The sequence below is a fragment of the Schistocerca nitens genome, chromosome 9, assembly GCF_023898315.1.
Source record: "Schistocerca nitens isolate TAMUIC-IGC-003100 chromosome 9, iqSchNite1.1, whole genome shotgun sequence".
Taxonomy (NCBI): Eukaryota; Metazoa; Arthropoda; class Insecta; order Orthoptera; family Acrididae; genus Schistocerca; species Schistocerca nitens.
In genome coordinates, this window is record NC_064622.1 from 436,262,298 (window position 1) to 436,279,472 (window position 17,175).

General features: G+C 42.0%; 1 non-coding gene across 1 annotated transcript; it reads right to left on the reverse strand.

The window, feature by feature from the left end:
- Positions 1-13,441: 13,441 nt before the first annotated feature.
- On the reverse strand, positions 13,442-13,516 carry Trnas-cga (transfer RNA serine (anticodon CGA)). The gene has a single exon. It is a non-coding gene; the product is annotated as a tRNA-Ser (tRNA).
- Between the last annotated feature and the right edge of the window lie 3,659 nt (positions 13,517-17,175).

Sequence of the window (17,175 nt, forward strand, 5' to 3'; positions counted from 1 at the left end):
ATGTACTAATTTTCGGGCACAAGCTTAGGAAAATTACGAGTGTAAACCTCTACCCATATTATTTGGCACAAGTCTTAAGGAGCGTGGGAACGGGTACGTTGATTTGTATTAACAATGGAGTGGAAATGTCCCCGCATAGAATCATAAATCAAATGGCGTCATAATGGTGCCACCGATTACCAAAGCGTTATAAAGTCTGTATTGATACTGCTATACAAGACGCTCAATTCTACGAAATATTCTAAATTTTGGCCACGCAATTTTAAAGACGATTTTATTTGCTTCGTGGTATCTCTCATTCAAAAAAACCTCTCCAATTCATATAGCGTGTAGGCTTTCACGGCCGGCGTCTTCAGTAATTAAAACTTCCGGGCCAAGAGGCCGTGGTCCAATAGTAGAAATACATCTCCCTGACGTTTCGTTGCCAGCGGTCGTGCCCGCAGCTGGCAACGAAACGTCAGGGAGAAGTATTTCTACTATTAGCTCGGAAGTTTTAATTACTCTCCAATTCAGTTTTAAACTATAGCTTAGAGATAACCTGCAGCAACTATAACAGTACCGGTATATCATTCATGGGCAAATACCCATTCCGATCGAAGATCGAAGAGGGCGTAATCCAGCTGGTAAGCAAATGCAGTTATTTAGGGCGTTTAGAAATAAAATGAATGAATTCCAATCGATGCGCGGCACTGTCAACAGAAAACTTACCTATCAATGGAAAAAGATTAAAAAAAATTAAATTTTTTAAAGTGAATCAGTGTCTATCCTGTGCAAAGTTGTAAAAATTTGCCTCTGTACAGGAAATGGAAATGAGCTATTGAAACAGTGGCACTGAGACGCCTAAGAAGAGCGGCTGGATACACCCATAAGAGATGAAATAATACACGAAAAAAATTAGAAAGATATACAGGGTGTCCCAAAAAGTGCGCTACAATTTCGGTGTCGTGTAAATCAACTTGTAATTAACTTAGCGAAAAGCAGTAAAGTTTGATAGACCAACTCAAAAAGTTTTTTGTATAAGATAATGAACAAATGTTTTGCTTTTCTCAGTCACAAGAGCAACATAACTGAAAAAAAAGTTTTTTTTATTTTTTGTTGCACGGTGCCTGGAGCGCCATAAATGAATCGAAGAATGGAGTCTGCACAGGAAAAGGCACAGTGTGCAGTTTCGTTTATTGAAAGGAGGTCAGATGCCCAAGTTCAAAGAAATTTCAAGATGCGGTCCAGGAAACCACCACTGTCTCAGCTAGGCGTATGAGAATGACACAGGATCTTCAGAGAAACAGTGGTGTGGATCTGAAGCGATATGTAGGCAGGCCAAGCAGAAGTGACAAAAATATGGAAAGAATTTGACAGGTTTTCCAGCGTTCAGCACAAAGTCTGTTCGTAAGGCCGTAAAGGAACTGCGAATCCCACGTACGTCAGTGCACCGGGTACTCCGAAAGCGTCTTCAGCTCTTTCTCTGAACCTGGGTGTCTGACTTTTGTAGCAAAAAAGGTGCTTCTTTCTGTGCAGACTCCATTCTTCATTTCTGGACTCCAGTTAATATTTATTCATACGCTTACAAAAAAACGTAAAAACTTTACTTTCTTTCACTAAATTAATTACAAGTCGACTTTAATGACACTGAAGTTGCTACGTACCATTTGGGACACCTTGTATTAAATACAAATGGAATGACATAAGGAGAAAGTAATACGCAGAAGACCTGCGAAAACGGTTTGCTCTGTAAACCAAGTGGTTGGAGAATCATATCACTTCCGAGGAGGAGATGGGAAATTACCTTGTAATGCCGATTTAAACGGCTTGGAAGTCACGGTACACCATGGAGAAGTAGGAAACTACGATGATGAAAAACGGATAATTTTAGCAGGAATATGCAGTGTCATAAAATTTTCTGACTGGATGTGCTACTAGCACACATCATCGCAAGTCTGATTCGAAGCACCAATCAAGACCTGAAACAAACGCTGGTTACTGTCAGCAGAGAAGGTGACTTCTTTGTGAGACTACCAGGGTATAAGACCGACAGGCGAGTCAGACAAAGGCAGAATAACAACTGGAATATGTTTACTTCACTATCGGGTCATTTGAAACTAAAGTTGATTGAAAACCATACTAGAGAGGTGATTTACTCAGGTGCATAAAGCTAAAGCCGAAACATTAGCAACGACAGTGACGAACGATTTTAGCACCAGGCTATTTTCTTCGGCGTTCTAACACGAAACGTGGGTTGGTGGGAACAAACTACACCGAAGGATACCGAAGGATGAAACAATCGGTACTATCAACCGAGATTTGTCTGCAGCCTCAGGGAAAGAAAAACACTACTACTTCTCTGGTGCGATGAAGGATTAGAAACTCATTTTGTCAATTCTGTGGTTGTCAGACCTGAAAAAGAAAGTTCTTTGCGACTTCTTTACCACAACTATCCATCTCTCAACATACACAGACAGATATTGGACAGTACGTAAACTAAATAAAAAAAATCCGACGTACCAAGAAGGAATTATTCTAATGAGACTGAAATCGGCAGATGTGATGTACATTTATAGACAAACAATTGATTACAGTTTCAGAAAAATTGGAAGACTTCTTCAAGGGAAAGAGTTTCACTAATTGAGCCAGTCAAAAAAACCCTTTAAAATTTGGGAATACGATAAATCGCACAAATCTGAGGGCTATCAATTGGACTAAATACCTAGGAATTACAATTACGAGCAAATTAAATTGGAAAGACCAGATACATAATATTGTGGGGAAGGCGAAACAAAGACTGAGCTTTGTTGGCAGAACACTTAGAAGATGCGACAAACCCACTAAGGAGACAGCCATTATGAAAGCATTTATTCGGCTTGACATTGATTAACTGAGTTAGTGGATGGCTTCTGATAGATATCGTGCCAAATTCTCTTCTTTTGGCGTCTTAGATTGTCAAAATCACGAGATGGTTGGAAGACTGCCCATAATGTTCCAAGCGTTTTCACCCACTTAGATTGTTTGCAGATGACGCTGTAACTTACCTTCTAGTGAAACCATCAGGCGATCAATTCCAATTACAAAATGACCTAGAGAGAATTTTTGTTTGACGCGAAAAGTGTAAATTGGCACTAAACAAAGAAAAGTACGACGTCATCCACATGGTTACTAAAAGAAACCCTTTAAATTTTGGGAATACGATAAATCGCACAAATCTAAGGGCTATCAATTGCACTAAATACCTAGGAAATACAATTACGAGCAAATTAAATTGGAAAGACCAGATAAATAATATTGTGGGGAAGGCGAAACAAAGGCTGAGCTTTGTTGGCAGAACACGTAGAAGATGCGACAAACCCACTAAGGAGACAGCCTACATTAGACTTTTCCGTCCTCTGATGGAATATTGCTGCGCGGTATGGGATCCTTACCAGGTAGGAGTGACGGAGGACATCGAAAAAGTGCAAAGAAGGGCAGCTCGTTTCGTGTTATCGCGCAATACGGATGAGAGTGTCACTGATATGATACGCGAGTTCGGGTGGCAGTCACTGAAACAAAGGGGGTTTTCCTTACGGCGAGATCTATTTACGAAATTTCAATCACCAAAATTCTCTTCCGAAAGCGAAAATATTTTATTGACACCCACCTACGTAGGGAGAAATGATCATCATAATAAAATAAGAGAAATCAGAGCACGAACGGAAAGATTTAGGTGTTCCTTTTTCCCACGCACCATTCGAGAGTGGAATTGTACGGAAGTAGTATGAAAATGGTTCGACGATCCCTCTGCCAGGCACTTACGTGTGAATTGCAGAGTAAAGATATAGATGTAGATGTGGATGTGAAGATCCCGGGACCTCGCTCGCAAATGTAGGGTTTGGAGGGTTTGGCAAGCAGAAATACAAGCTGTAGAAAATCTTACCATCAGTGGGCGGACATTATCTTGCTGAAACGTAAGCACAGCTTGCCATGAAGGGCCACAAAACTGAGAATATTGTCGACGTACCACTGTGCTGTAAGGATGCCATCGGAAGCGGTCCTCCTTTAAAAAGAAATGGCACCCCCGACCATCAGTGTTGGTTGTCAGTAGGTATGGCGGGCGATAGTCAGGTTAGTATCCCATCGCTGCGCGGGACGTCTTCCCTGGTCATCGGGGTTCGATTAGTAGTGGAACTCATCACGGAAGACAAAATTACGCCAGTCAATGAGATTCCCAGCCAATGATCCCGACACCACTGTAAACGGGCTTGTTGGTGTTCAGAGATCTTTGGTAGTCAGCACAATGGGCGCTGTGAGCTCCGCCCCCTTTCTGTCAGCCGCCCATTAATGGTCTTTGTGGTCACTGAAGCACCAGTTGCACGTCGAATCGGTGATAATGATGACTCCGGAGCTCTGAGTGCTGTCCGACGATTACTCGATCCTCACATTCTGTCGTCTCTCTAGGTCGACCCCTTCCCTCTTGGTACTGTGTTCGGCCACGGTGCAGCTATTCCTACCGACATCGTCGATCAGTGACACAGTTCCTTGTTCAGATATCGAGCGATTCGCTGATTACTCCATCTGGCTTCTCTGAGCTCAACTACACGTCCTGTCTCAAATGCTGACGGTTGCATATACTGTTCACGAGCCTTACTGCGAGTCATATTTACTGTCCAACTGAGTACACGGAATAGAATTCAGGAATATTTTATTTTCTGGTATCGATATGTCCCTCACTTACTACCCTTGTCAGCTGTGCAGTGAAATGGCACTGTAGTGTCGCATATTCGTTCGTCGGCGACCAAAGGTCGCAGTTTTGCATTTTCCGTTGATACTTATATGAATATCACTTCAGCCTACACAGTTCCTTCGTGTGCAAAATTGTTCTAATGGCTCTGAGCACTATGGGACTTAACATCTGTGGTCATCAGTCCCCTAGAACTTAGAACTACTTAAACCTAACTAACCTAAGGACATCACACACACCCATGCCCGAGGCAGTATTCGAACCTGCGACAGTAGCGGTGGCGCGGTTCCAGACTGAAGCGCCTAGAATCGCTCGGTCATGGCGGCAGGCTTCCTTCGTCTTGTGCCTTTTTTGACTCAGTGCATTTGCTTGCGCAGTAAACGACTTAGTTACTGCTACGGTTTTCATATTTACTTCAGGTTTGAAATACTGTAATTCATTTGCTTTCAGATGAGATGGAATTTTCACTATCACAGACCGAGCGAGCAACTGACACAGAGTAAACATGGTGTGCAGTGGATGTGACACTACTAACTTTTTGGGTTAGATAGAGCAGCAATCAGTCATAGAATGAAGTTGCTTTAATATGACATTTATAGTCACAACGCAGATCAGATTTCGACCAGTGTCAGGTCATTACCAATGCTAAACCAAATACAAGAGTATATATTACAATGTGATTTACAAAAGTTATAAGTCCATCACATCGTTGTCTTTTAATGTTAACATTACATACCAGTGCGGAATTGTAGCAGTTGTTCGAGCTCAAGTGAATGCTTACATAGTTCAACCATTACTGTCGTAAAATTATATGTTGGTTTCACAGTACACATCGGTTTTGCGTATGGCGCCCTCTATGAGCTGCTCCTGAAGTTTACAGTTTTGACGACATTTTTTGTACTACTTATGTTGTATAGTAACAAGTAGTAACATGAAATTTTTATGAGTAAAACTATGTAATATTACAATTCTTACTTTTTCTCATGTCTGTAATGTGATAGATGTTTAAAATTACTATAGCACGTAACAGTGACAGTTTACGGCTCATGGGCTAAAATTAATTACAAAAATGATATGGCTACGTAAAGTACGTTATAGGAAGTATTGCACATTTTGTCGTGTTGGGACCTGTGTTAGCTTAATTAGTTGTTACTTGTTCGGATATTATGGCATTAGTCAATTTGAACGCAAACTATATTTCATTCTGAGAAATGTAAGAGTACAGAAACAATGACACGCGATAATTCCACAGACAATTAGAATTCCAGAACTGGTTGAAACTAAGCACATTGCGACAGTTCGTGATACCTCTTGTGAACTGCATTGTAGCTTAATGTACTTGGAGTTATCGTAATTAAATTTTCGAAGCTCAAATAAATATAAAATATGAAGAGAAACGCAAACACTATCAAAAAAAGAAAAGAAATATTAACAACCGTAAGAGAATGGATTGAGAAGAATCAGAAACTACAAAACATCGGGAAATTTCGTCCGATGACGTGACTGTTTTTAAGTATAATGAGTGTAACTGTTTTTAGAGTTTCAAAGCGACGCAACATAGTGTTGTTTGTTAGGTGCTACGTTTAGAAATTTGGGTCACAAATTCCTAGAAATGAACAATAAATTTTCGTTTAAAACTAACTAGGTTTTCATTAAGTAGTTTGTCCGCGATATGCTTTCTCCCAGTATTAGTCCACAACAAGGTAGGCAGCAAAGACGTGCTGGCAGTATTTTGAAACAGTGACAGGTTCGTGGGACGTTCTTGAATAGCAAAAAATTTTTACTTTGCGAGAGGATTTATATTTACCGAGAGTACTTGTACTTTCTCAAGAGGATTTTTAATTGCTGAAAGCGATTTAAATTTTTAAGAAGAGTTTTTTTATCCCCTCAAGCGTTAGCTTTCAAGAGGATTAACACTTCGTGAGAAAATAGTTAAGTCAAGTTTATCGTCATCGAATTCGACGCAGCGGGTGCAAAGTAGGCTAAGATGGTGGAAAGAAGATGAGAAAAAAGAAAAAGATCAGTCTGAAAGTGCATTTTCTGCGAGGGGCAAGGTTACTGGTTTTAATACCAGTTTGTCTCATAGTTTTAGTCTGCCAGGAAGTTTTTAACACAGTGCGCACACCACTTCAGAGTCAAAGATTCATTCTTCTAAATGATATATTTAACAAAATTTGTCCGAATCGTTCCAGACGTTCCACACCAACAAACAGTGGAAGACTCACCTAAAATTTGCACACTCCTTTTATTTTGGGAATGAGTCAAACTATGGAAAGGAGGTTTCCGGCAAATGATAGAGGGGCAGATAATTTTGTTTTTCAATAATACTCTTAGCTTCATATCAACGTAGAAGTTGAAATAACATTTTTTATTTATTTTTAAAGCGGAAAGCAAGGCGGTCCCCAGAAGACAAGAGACACAACCTACGTAGAACAGTGCTGAGCTACTTACCACGTAGGTGCAACATATGTCACCCTGAACTCCAGAGAGGGCGCACATGACAAGGACTATGTTATACATCAGCCTCAACTCATACAAATAGTTCCTACATGGCCATACAGCCGCCAAACGTGGATATAAGCAGACAGGCGTCTCCACTTAGGAGGGAGTACCCCAAGACAGCCAACAGGCGGTATCAGCCAGCGCAGTGTCTCAGGAGTCACGGAAGTTTTGGTTCTAGGCGCTCAGTCCGGAACCGCGGGCATGGGTGTGTGTGATAGGTTAGTTAGGTTTAAATAGTTCTAAGTTCTAGGGGACTGATGACCTCAGAAATTTAGTCCCATAGTGCTCAGAGCCATTTGAACCAACTGGGAGGGGGGGGGGGCGACTGGGGTCCGGTCACTATCTGACGCCAACGTAGTTTTTGGGCTACAGTTCACGTTGTGTTCAGTATTTTATTTAATATATACATGAGATTTATCGTAATGATTTTTACTACAGTTGATAATAAGAAGAGATTTTGATTTACATTCATTGTTGAGTGATAGCCATTGTAGTAACTGCGGTCAACCGGTAAACAGTGTGGTGAGTAGAGGCTAATATCTCTGTGGCATATTGACAGAATGTACAAAAAGATGAAATTGGCAGATGACGAAATAAGAAAGTTGCTTGAGAATTCAGACAATGAATTTAGGGGGGGACTATTCAGAAGTTCAAGCAGTGAAACTGAAGATGTGATCATGGAAATTCCAGGGCAAGTAGTTTCTGACAGCGGCGAGTTGGGTGAAAATGAACAAGATAAGTTTTGATTTTTATTACTTTTTACAGGTATTTTGGAGTGTATTATGTTGTCCATCTCGATAGATGGGTTTTTTGTGTGCTAGTATTCGGTTCTGCTTTCACATTTTTATAGATATTCAAGGAAGAAGAAGGCGAGCCAGGCCGAAGACTCAAATTGATGACCTCGAAAAAGACAAGAGAGCCTTACTTAAATCAAAGTAGGAGGCCTGATGCTAACGTAATGAGATACCCAAAAGGAACTAAGCCAGGGATAAAACCCGATACACCAGGTAAAGCTTTTCTCATAAACCTTGATGATAACATTCTGGGTAACACTTTGGTGTATACCAACCAAAAGCTAGGAAATCTTAGGGAATCGCCTGAAGTTAGTTTCGTGAAAAATTAGAAAGCATTTTAAAGGGAAGAAATTGTGTCAGCAATTAAATTTCTTTTGAGCTGTCGAGTCCATAGGCAGAACAAGGATAGTTTATGTGATAATTTAGTAAAGACAACTTTCCGATGTACCGTGCTTCATTTTAGGAGCGTAGACTGAGACTCTTACTAAATTGCCTGCGCTTTGAAAATGTTCTTACTCGAGCAACTAGAAAACAGACTGACAAATTTTCTCCTATAAGGGATATATGGAACATGATAATAAATTTCCTGAGTTTTATAAACTTAGTGAGGGAGTTACTTGTGACCTTCCACGAGCGATGCCCATTCGCGATATGTATTCCAGCATGACCAGGAAAATATGGAATAGAAGTTTGCCTGTTATGTGACTCAAACAGGAAATACTGCTTCGCTGCGGATCCCTGTTCTGGAAAGCCAGACGTGTCAACACGAACTGTTGCGAACCGCTTACTAGCAGTGGGCTACGAGCGCGCACGTCTCTAACCTGTCTTCACACCACAGATTCGACATGCATGGGTAGAGTGGTGCCGTCATAGATCGCTTGGAAGATGAATGGCTCGCAGTGTTCATCAGCGATGAAAGCAGATTCTGTCTGCTAGCAAGTGATGCTCGTTTGGGTGTACGATGTACAGCTGGTGAGAGCTGTCGCATATAGTGCATACATTCAAGACAGACTGACCCCAACCCAGGGCTTATGGTCTAGATGGGATGGTAGCCAGTGCTCGGTACATGAAGAATGTTGTTGGACCCATTCTTGCATGCGGGCCGGGGTGGCTGAGCGGTTCTAGGCGCTATAGTCTGGAGCCCCGCGACCGCTACGGTAGCGGGTTCGAATCCTGCCTCGGCCATGGATGTGTGTGATGTCCTTAGGTTAGCTAGGTTTAAGTAGTTCTAAGTTCTAGGGTACTGATGACCTCGGAAGTTAAGTCCCATAGTGCTCAGAGCCATTCTTGCAGCAGGAAAGTGTCATGTTGTTGCGACAACACCGTCAAGCTCTTCAAGACGCGTGGCAACTTCCCCGTGTGGGGCGGCTGGTTGAAATTAATTGCTGTTATAATTTTTGTAGAATGTAGAAACATTTCCCGGCCGATGCACCATACGTGGGGCGGCTGGTGGAATGATTTTGTTATTTATAAATGTAGAATGTAGAAAAGATGCAATTCCCTACCATTTAACCATATGTGGGGCTGCGGGTGGATTTATGTTGTTTAAAATGTTCCTATTATTTATGCTGTCTTTTGCCGTTCTCAACACTGGCTCTCTAATTACAACATTGGCAACCAGAAAGTGATTAGCAAAACGTGAAGCCTGTAATTAGAATTCCTAGTGCCCACTTCATCTGAGAAATACACTTATAGCTACAGCTTATAGCTCTGAGGAATTAGGAGATTGTCTGGGACTCATAATCAAAAACGATAGTGAAAAAAAAACGTTCGCTATATTCTGAAAGTCACAGATGAAAAAAAAAAGAAGAATCCACATAATCTGACTAACAGAGCAGTTCAGAGTCTAATGCGCTCATGCAACTATAACTGTCCAAATTAAATGTGAATGCTCGCCATAATTTGATGATTAGGTTCATCAAACGCCATGCTAAATAATGGTAGAATGTCTGTCCCGCGACGGCACGTGAAAATACGACATACGCAAACTGAAGATAGATAATTAAAGTCATCCCAGAACTAACACATCACTCGAAAATGATTTCATGGTTACGCGTATCCCGAGTAACTTAATACGGCATCCGAGGCTGTTTATAGCAATGATACCGACGCGACGCGACTCCCGACACAGATGGTGTGCTATTCAGCGTCTGGAGAGAACTGGGGCCTTGCCTTCTTCGCGCAGCGTTCTTATATATAAAGCCGCGGTGCGTACGACTAAGGGAACGCCTGATCAAATCGGCCCTCCCGACTAGCCGCTGGGCTAGTAATGCACCACATTAAGTTATTGAATAAATCATAGCTTCTTTTGCTGATGGCCGATGAAGCTCTCAATTTAAATGTGCATTCAGCACACAGGTAAGGAATCATAATAAAAGTTTGACGTGGCTAAGTTAAATATTTTGGGCGAGAGAATTAATTTAATTACACTGCACGCAGTAGACGAGCTCTGAACTTGCCCTTTGGAGATACGCTATCGCTATAGTTTTATAGTTATTCAAATGAAACTTCTCACATCTTTATGGTTATAGCGGATCTCCATTCTACTTAAATATAAACATCCTAGCCTTATTTATTAGCCTACTTAATCTATCTTGCTTCCTTAATTTTTAAGACAAAAACCAGAAAATCATGAATTTCTACTAAAATTTTAATTTGTGAAATCCAAAGTACTGTTTATATTAAATTATTATGAAAAAGGAATCTACATACAAATTTTTAATTCTCTAGCTCTTTTCTGTTGCGCCAATGATTTTTACAGAAAAACGTCCAAATTTCGAAAATGGTTTTTAAGTTATTGAACTGACATTCAACACATGTTGATTTAGTATTACTCCTGACATGCTAGAAACGTTTCAGGTTATTTGCTTGATTTTTAAAGTATTGCGCAACATTTATGACGTCAGAGCTAGTTACAGCGGACTGGCTGGCACACAGTGGAAAGACTGATGTGAATTTACTACAGCGTGAGTAGGCTGCTTCCCTACGCCCGGTCGTCACTATCTTCGGTCATGATGCCAATCGACCACATGTGGGATATGATGGGACGACAAGTGACTCGTGGAACTCATCAATCAAGAACTCACACAGAACTACGTGAACAAGTCGAGTACACGTAGCATAACATAACCCAGAACAGTATTCGCCATTACAATCGAATGGATACCCTAGTTGGTTCCATGCATTGCCATCTGTGGAGGCTTAACCATGTAGTAACATGGGTGTTTGAGCATGGGTCGATACCTGGTACCTCTGAACCTCTTGTGTTCTTGATCTGTAATCGTAATCATTTCATGTTCTCTATACACTGCAAAAATAAATCTTGAGTGAATTGGAAACCAGTAAAAGGGTATACTATAGTGTAGAGGCCGGGGGTTTTGGCCGCTAAGCTGGATGGTGAAGGACCTGTTCTACTGGATTGTCAGGGCAGCGTTCGGCTGTACCACCTGGTCCTTGTGGGTTCGATGGTTTGGCGAGGACCACAGGAATTCGCCGGTGGAGTTTACTGCAGGTGGCGTTCATAAAAAAATCTTTATTTTTCCAATGCACTAAAGCAAATACAAGTCCCTGCCCTGTATTGTGGCGCAGCCTGGTGTCGACCCCCAATGTCTTTGTATTGGTTCAGTTATGACGGCACCCTTGAAAGTTATGCATTCTGGTGGAACTTAGCGTGCTGAAAAGGCGCTGAGTAGCACCAGCGGCTGACAGCTGAGGCTAATACACAATTACTGAAGGCCTTGCCAGGTGTGCTTGGCGCAGCCGGCGGTGTGTAGTTGGAGGCTGATGGTGACGGTGGCTGTCCAGCTGGAGGTATCAGCAGCACTGCAGCCGTCCTATTATTGTCACCTGCACGAATATGCGTCGCGGCTCGATCGGCGCATGCGAATAACGCCCAGGTAACAGTTTTTTTCGTTGTCAGGCAGCGAAGCTGTACGCCGACAGCTGGCAGGACGCTGTGTCGATGACTCGTTACATGCGTCCTGTCACACATTGGCGTAGTGTCTGAGTCTTTTTGCAGGGACCGACTGCGTCGTCAGTTGTGAACCTTCGGACGATAATTGGAACACCGTGTTCAGAATTTTCTTGGTGTCGTGGTACTTCTACTGTACTTCAACCTGTCTGAAGAGGTACATGTGATTTCGCAACGGATAGCGAGTTTGTAGATTTCAGGCCAAAAGCGAGAGAACAAACATATTTCTAAATCGTGTTTGAAACCGTTTAGTCGTAGTTGAAAGGTTTATAGCGTCGTTGGTGACTACAGAGTGGACACATGACTCCCTGATGGCAAAACTGCGGTCAGAGCACCGGGTTATCGAAGCTACAACTGCAGTAAATGCCGCGAAAACCGCTCTGTTGGCGGCAAAATCCATATTGACGAGGTTTCATGGTTCTTCGTTGTAGACTTGGACATGGTCTAGCGTTGCTATCCATTTGCGATTAAATCCAATGTAGTCACACGACTTGGTGAATCTGAAATGCTTGCTGAGCTTGTGCTCCTTATCAATACATCGTTTTTCGTTACGAACTATTTTCTCCGAGTATGAGCGGTTCATAACAGTCATTGAATGTGGAGCGGGAAGAAATGAGTGGTTTGTTGCACTGACTGGTATGGGGTGACACTTATTGAAGTATATGAAAGAAAAAAAACCTAAATTAGTTACAAACTACGGCACGCACACACTTTATCTAACATGTAAACGTCACTACAGATATTGGGATTTAGGTTATGACATGTTCGATATGCATGTCATCGTTGGTGATGACGTGACGCAGACGATTAGTGAAAGTCTGCATGACCCGCTGAAGTGTTGCGACATCGATGCTGTCGATGACCTCCTGAATGGCTGTTTTCAGCTTAGCAATTATTTTGGGGTTATAGCTGTACACCTAGCCTTTAATATAGCCTCACAAAAAGCAGGTGCAAGTGTTCCGATCCGGAGAATATGGCTGCCAATAGAGGCCCATGCCAGCGTCCTCTGGGTTACCCAGAGCCAGAATGCGGTCCCCAAAGTGCTCCCCCAGGACGTCGAACACTCTCCTGCTTCGATGGGGTCGAGCTCCGTCTAGATTGAACCACATCTTGTCGAAATCAGGCTCACTTTGGATAATGGGGATGAATCATCTTCCAAAAACTTACGTACCGTTCGGTACTCACCGTGCCATAGAATATCGCACCGATTATTCCGTGACAGGACATTCTCGATCGCGAAATGTAGATTCTCAGTCCCCCAAATGCGCCAGTTTTCCTTATTGACGAACCCATGCAAATGGAAGTGGGCTTCGTATGCACATGTGCGTACTAATCGCCATCATGTCCCGCGGCCAACCGTGAAGTTTGAACGTCCTAACGCAAACCGTTCAGAAGTTATGACGATTTTATTTCATATAGTTCAATAATTGCCACCCTGTATGATGAAACTTCCTGGCGGATTGAAACTGTGTGCTCGACCGAGACTCGAACTCGGGACCTTTGCCTTTCGCGGGCAAATGCTCTACCAACTGAGCTACCGAAGCACGACTCACGCCCGGTACTCACAGCTTCACTTCTGCCAGTACCTCGTCTCCTACCTTCCAAACTTTACAGAAGCTCTCCTGCGCAGGAGAGCTTCTGTAAAGTTTGGAAGGTAGGAGACGAGGTACTGGCAGAAGTGAAGCTGTGAGTACCGGGCGTGAGTGGTGCTTCGGTAGCTCTCCTGCGCAGGAGAGCTTCTGTAAAGTTTGGAAGGTAGGAGACGAGGTACTGGCAGAAGTGAAGCTGTGAGTACCGGGCGTGAGTGGTGCTTCGGTAGCTCAGTTGGTAGAGCATTTGCCCGCGAAAGGCAAAGGTCCCGAGTTCGAGTCTCGGTCGGGCACACAGTTTTAATCTGCCAGGAAATTTCATATCAGCGCACACTCCGCTGCAAAGTGAAAATCTCATTCTGGACCCTGTATGATGCTTATTACGTTGGAGGCAACAGAAACAAGTGATCGTTTGGATATGGACTTTGGCGTTGTAGTGTTAAAGGTAGGTAAAGGCTGAGTTCTGGACAAAGTGAGCACTAGTAGTATTGGTTAGGGATGAAGAACAAAGTACACTATGAAAGTCCGTTTTTTTCGTTAATCGTTGTTCAGAAATCTCGTTTAGTCTGTCTTGCTCGTGGATGTGTCTGAGCATAATTTATTGTGCCTCAGCTAACACTTTTAACAATGCTACTTGTGAAGAAGATGTCTATACAAAATTTGTACGTCGATGTAGTGGATTAATTTTGACTCAGTTTTTGCCTTTATTGAGAAGCCAGTTTTACAGTGGTGATATGAACATCGGCAGACTTCTAATGGATGCTGGCTGATATTTCACAACAGGTTGTAAGTGTTACCACCTATCAACAGGATCCAAATGTTTAACCGAAACAGCTTTGTGAATTCATGTAGCATTTTCGACGGAGAAAAACTTAATGCTCACTACAACAACTGAACATTTAAGTATTTTTTTTTTCTGAGAACAGTTAGAATTTGAGAACAATTGGGAAGAAGCCATTACTTAAAGTCAAGTTGGGAGTCAATCGCCCACCACTGTGATACTTGAATTTTTTGAATAGTTATTGCCTTATTAACGGAATAGTGTTTTACACGTTTTTATTCAAAAAGTGTGAGTGATATCAAATTTATGTTCCTCTTGACTAAAATCGTTTCCTATATTTAACGTTTATTAGACCAAATTAATACCAAGGAAAAACAATTACCAACATCAGAAGATGCTAAGGAAACAGTTATAAATATCTAGCTTTCTACATCATGTAGCTGTGAACTGCGCCAAGAAAGTGACGGCAATAGGTAATGTGCCAAATTCTCTATTAAAACAGCATAGAGCCTGTTGATATTAAAATCAGTGTGACAAATTCGAGTGTTTTCGAAGCACAAAGGCAGGCTATTAGAATTACGTTCAGTCAGTTAACTGTTTTCATATCATTACGACCAAATGAAGTTTTACCTACTTTGACATACTATCTGTTGCAAGTTTATAATTAAGCACAGCTAGCTCTTTATTCCCATGAAGTAATCAGTGCTGTCGGCAAGGGATCTCAGATCGATTCCATATTTCTAGATTTCCAGAAGGCTTTTGATAGTATTCCTCACAAGCGACTATTAATCAAATTGCGTGCATAAGGAGTATCGTCTGAGTTGTGTGACTGGATTCGTGATTTCTTCTCAGAGAGAGGTCACAGTTCGTAGTGATAGACGGTAAATCATCGAGTAGAAGAGAAGTGATATCTGGTGTTCCTCAAGGTAGTGTCATAGGCCCTCTGCTGTTTCTGATTTACATAAATGATCCAGGTGATAATCTGAGCAGATCCCTTAGATTGCAGATGACGCTGTACTTTACCGTCTAGTAAAAGCATCAGACGATCAATTCTAATTACAAAATGATCTAGAGAGAATTTCTGCATGGTGCGAATAGACACTAAACAAAGAAAAGTGCGAGGTCGTCCACATGGGTACTAAAAGAAATCCGATAAATTTTGGGTATACGATAAATCGCAATAATATAAATGCTGTCAATTCGACTAAACACCTAGGAATTACAATTACGAGCAACTGAAACTGGAAGGACCACATAGATAATATTGTGGGAAGGAAAATAAAGACTGCGCTTTGTTGGCAGAACACTTAGAAGATGCGACAAACCCACTAAAGAGACAGCCTACATTACACTTGTCCGTCCTCTGCTGTGCCGTGTGGGATCCATACCAGGTAGGATTGACGGAGGACATCGAAAAAGTGCCAAGAAGGGCATCTAGTTTCGTGTTATCGCGCAATAGGGGTGAGAGTGTCACTGATATGATACGCGAGTTGGGGTGGCAGTCACTGAAACAAAGGTAGTTTTCTTTGCGGCGAGATCTATTTACGAAATTTCAATCACCTACTTTCTCATCCGAATGCGAAAATATTTTTTTGACACCCATCTACGTAGGGAAAAATGATCACCATAATAAAAGTAGAGAAATCAGAGCTCGAACGGAAAGGTTTAGGTGTTCCTTTTTCCTATGCACCATTCGAGAGTGGAATGGCAGAGAAGTAGTATGAAAATGGTTCGATGAACCGTCTACCACGCACTTAAGTGTGAATTGCAGAGTATCCATATAGATGTAGATGTAGATACCAGCCACCACAGTACACAGTGAGCCTTCAGCCCAATGCAGGTTAACCAGATAATTAACTTTTGAACATTAATTATGTATGCATGTGTACAGTACATTGTGAAGCGATTTACATGTTATTATAAGTGTAGACAGAGCCAAGTGATTTAATTTGTTGTTCTATGTGTGCAGTCATCTCAAAGTGATGAAAGAGTTAATAGCTTAGACAGCGTTTTTTCTTCTAGGAAGCTGAAATTATAATTCATAATAATTTTCGGTGTGATAGCTTGCGCACACAGTCGTGTAAAGAAGTGCACTTTTGTAAACTACTTCAGAGTAGCTAGTGCACAATAACATTATCGTACCAAAGTCTGACGCCGCACGGTCAAATGAAAGGTCATTCCTCATTAGATTGCGACTCTTTAAAAGAAAAAAAAATTCTAGCATCACACAGTTTGAACTATAGTGGTGTGCACGTAAGGAGACGTCTGTGTGGCGCGTTCAGCACATGGAGCTTATTTTGCTGCATTGCCAGTGTGCTCTGTGCCCATGACCCACGCCTCACACACCAGCCGCTACCTGTCCTTGTGACTGGCAACACTGGGGTGAGTGCTACAGCCGGCCACGTTTTTTACTTCTGTCTCTCAATAGCAGAATTCATATCTTCAGAAAACTATCAATGTCGCTTCCTAACAAAACACTTTTTTTATTTGCCTTAAGCCACCCATTAAGAACACTGTAGTGGCTCAGTACCCTCATCAGAGATAAACCAACTTGAATATCACTTCTAAATGTCCAACGCATACCTCGAAACACATGGTACAGGCAGAACGACGCTATTGGCTACAGCGTCACGTGGTACACTGCTCCTTGCCAATGTGAATCGCCCCACCACTCGCCTTCTTATGTGCATGTCAGTATAACAACTATAAACAATGGACCTGCAGTCGACCAGTAAGTTATGAGCAGGCATTATTAAGTAGTGGACGTGCGCCATAGTCTATAAACGCTGTGAAGGCTTCATCCGGAAATGAACTGTCCGAGTGTTTCGTTTCAA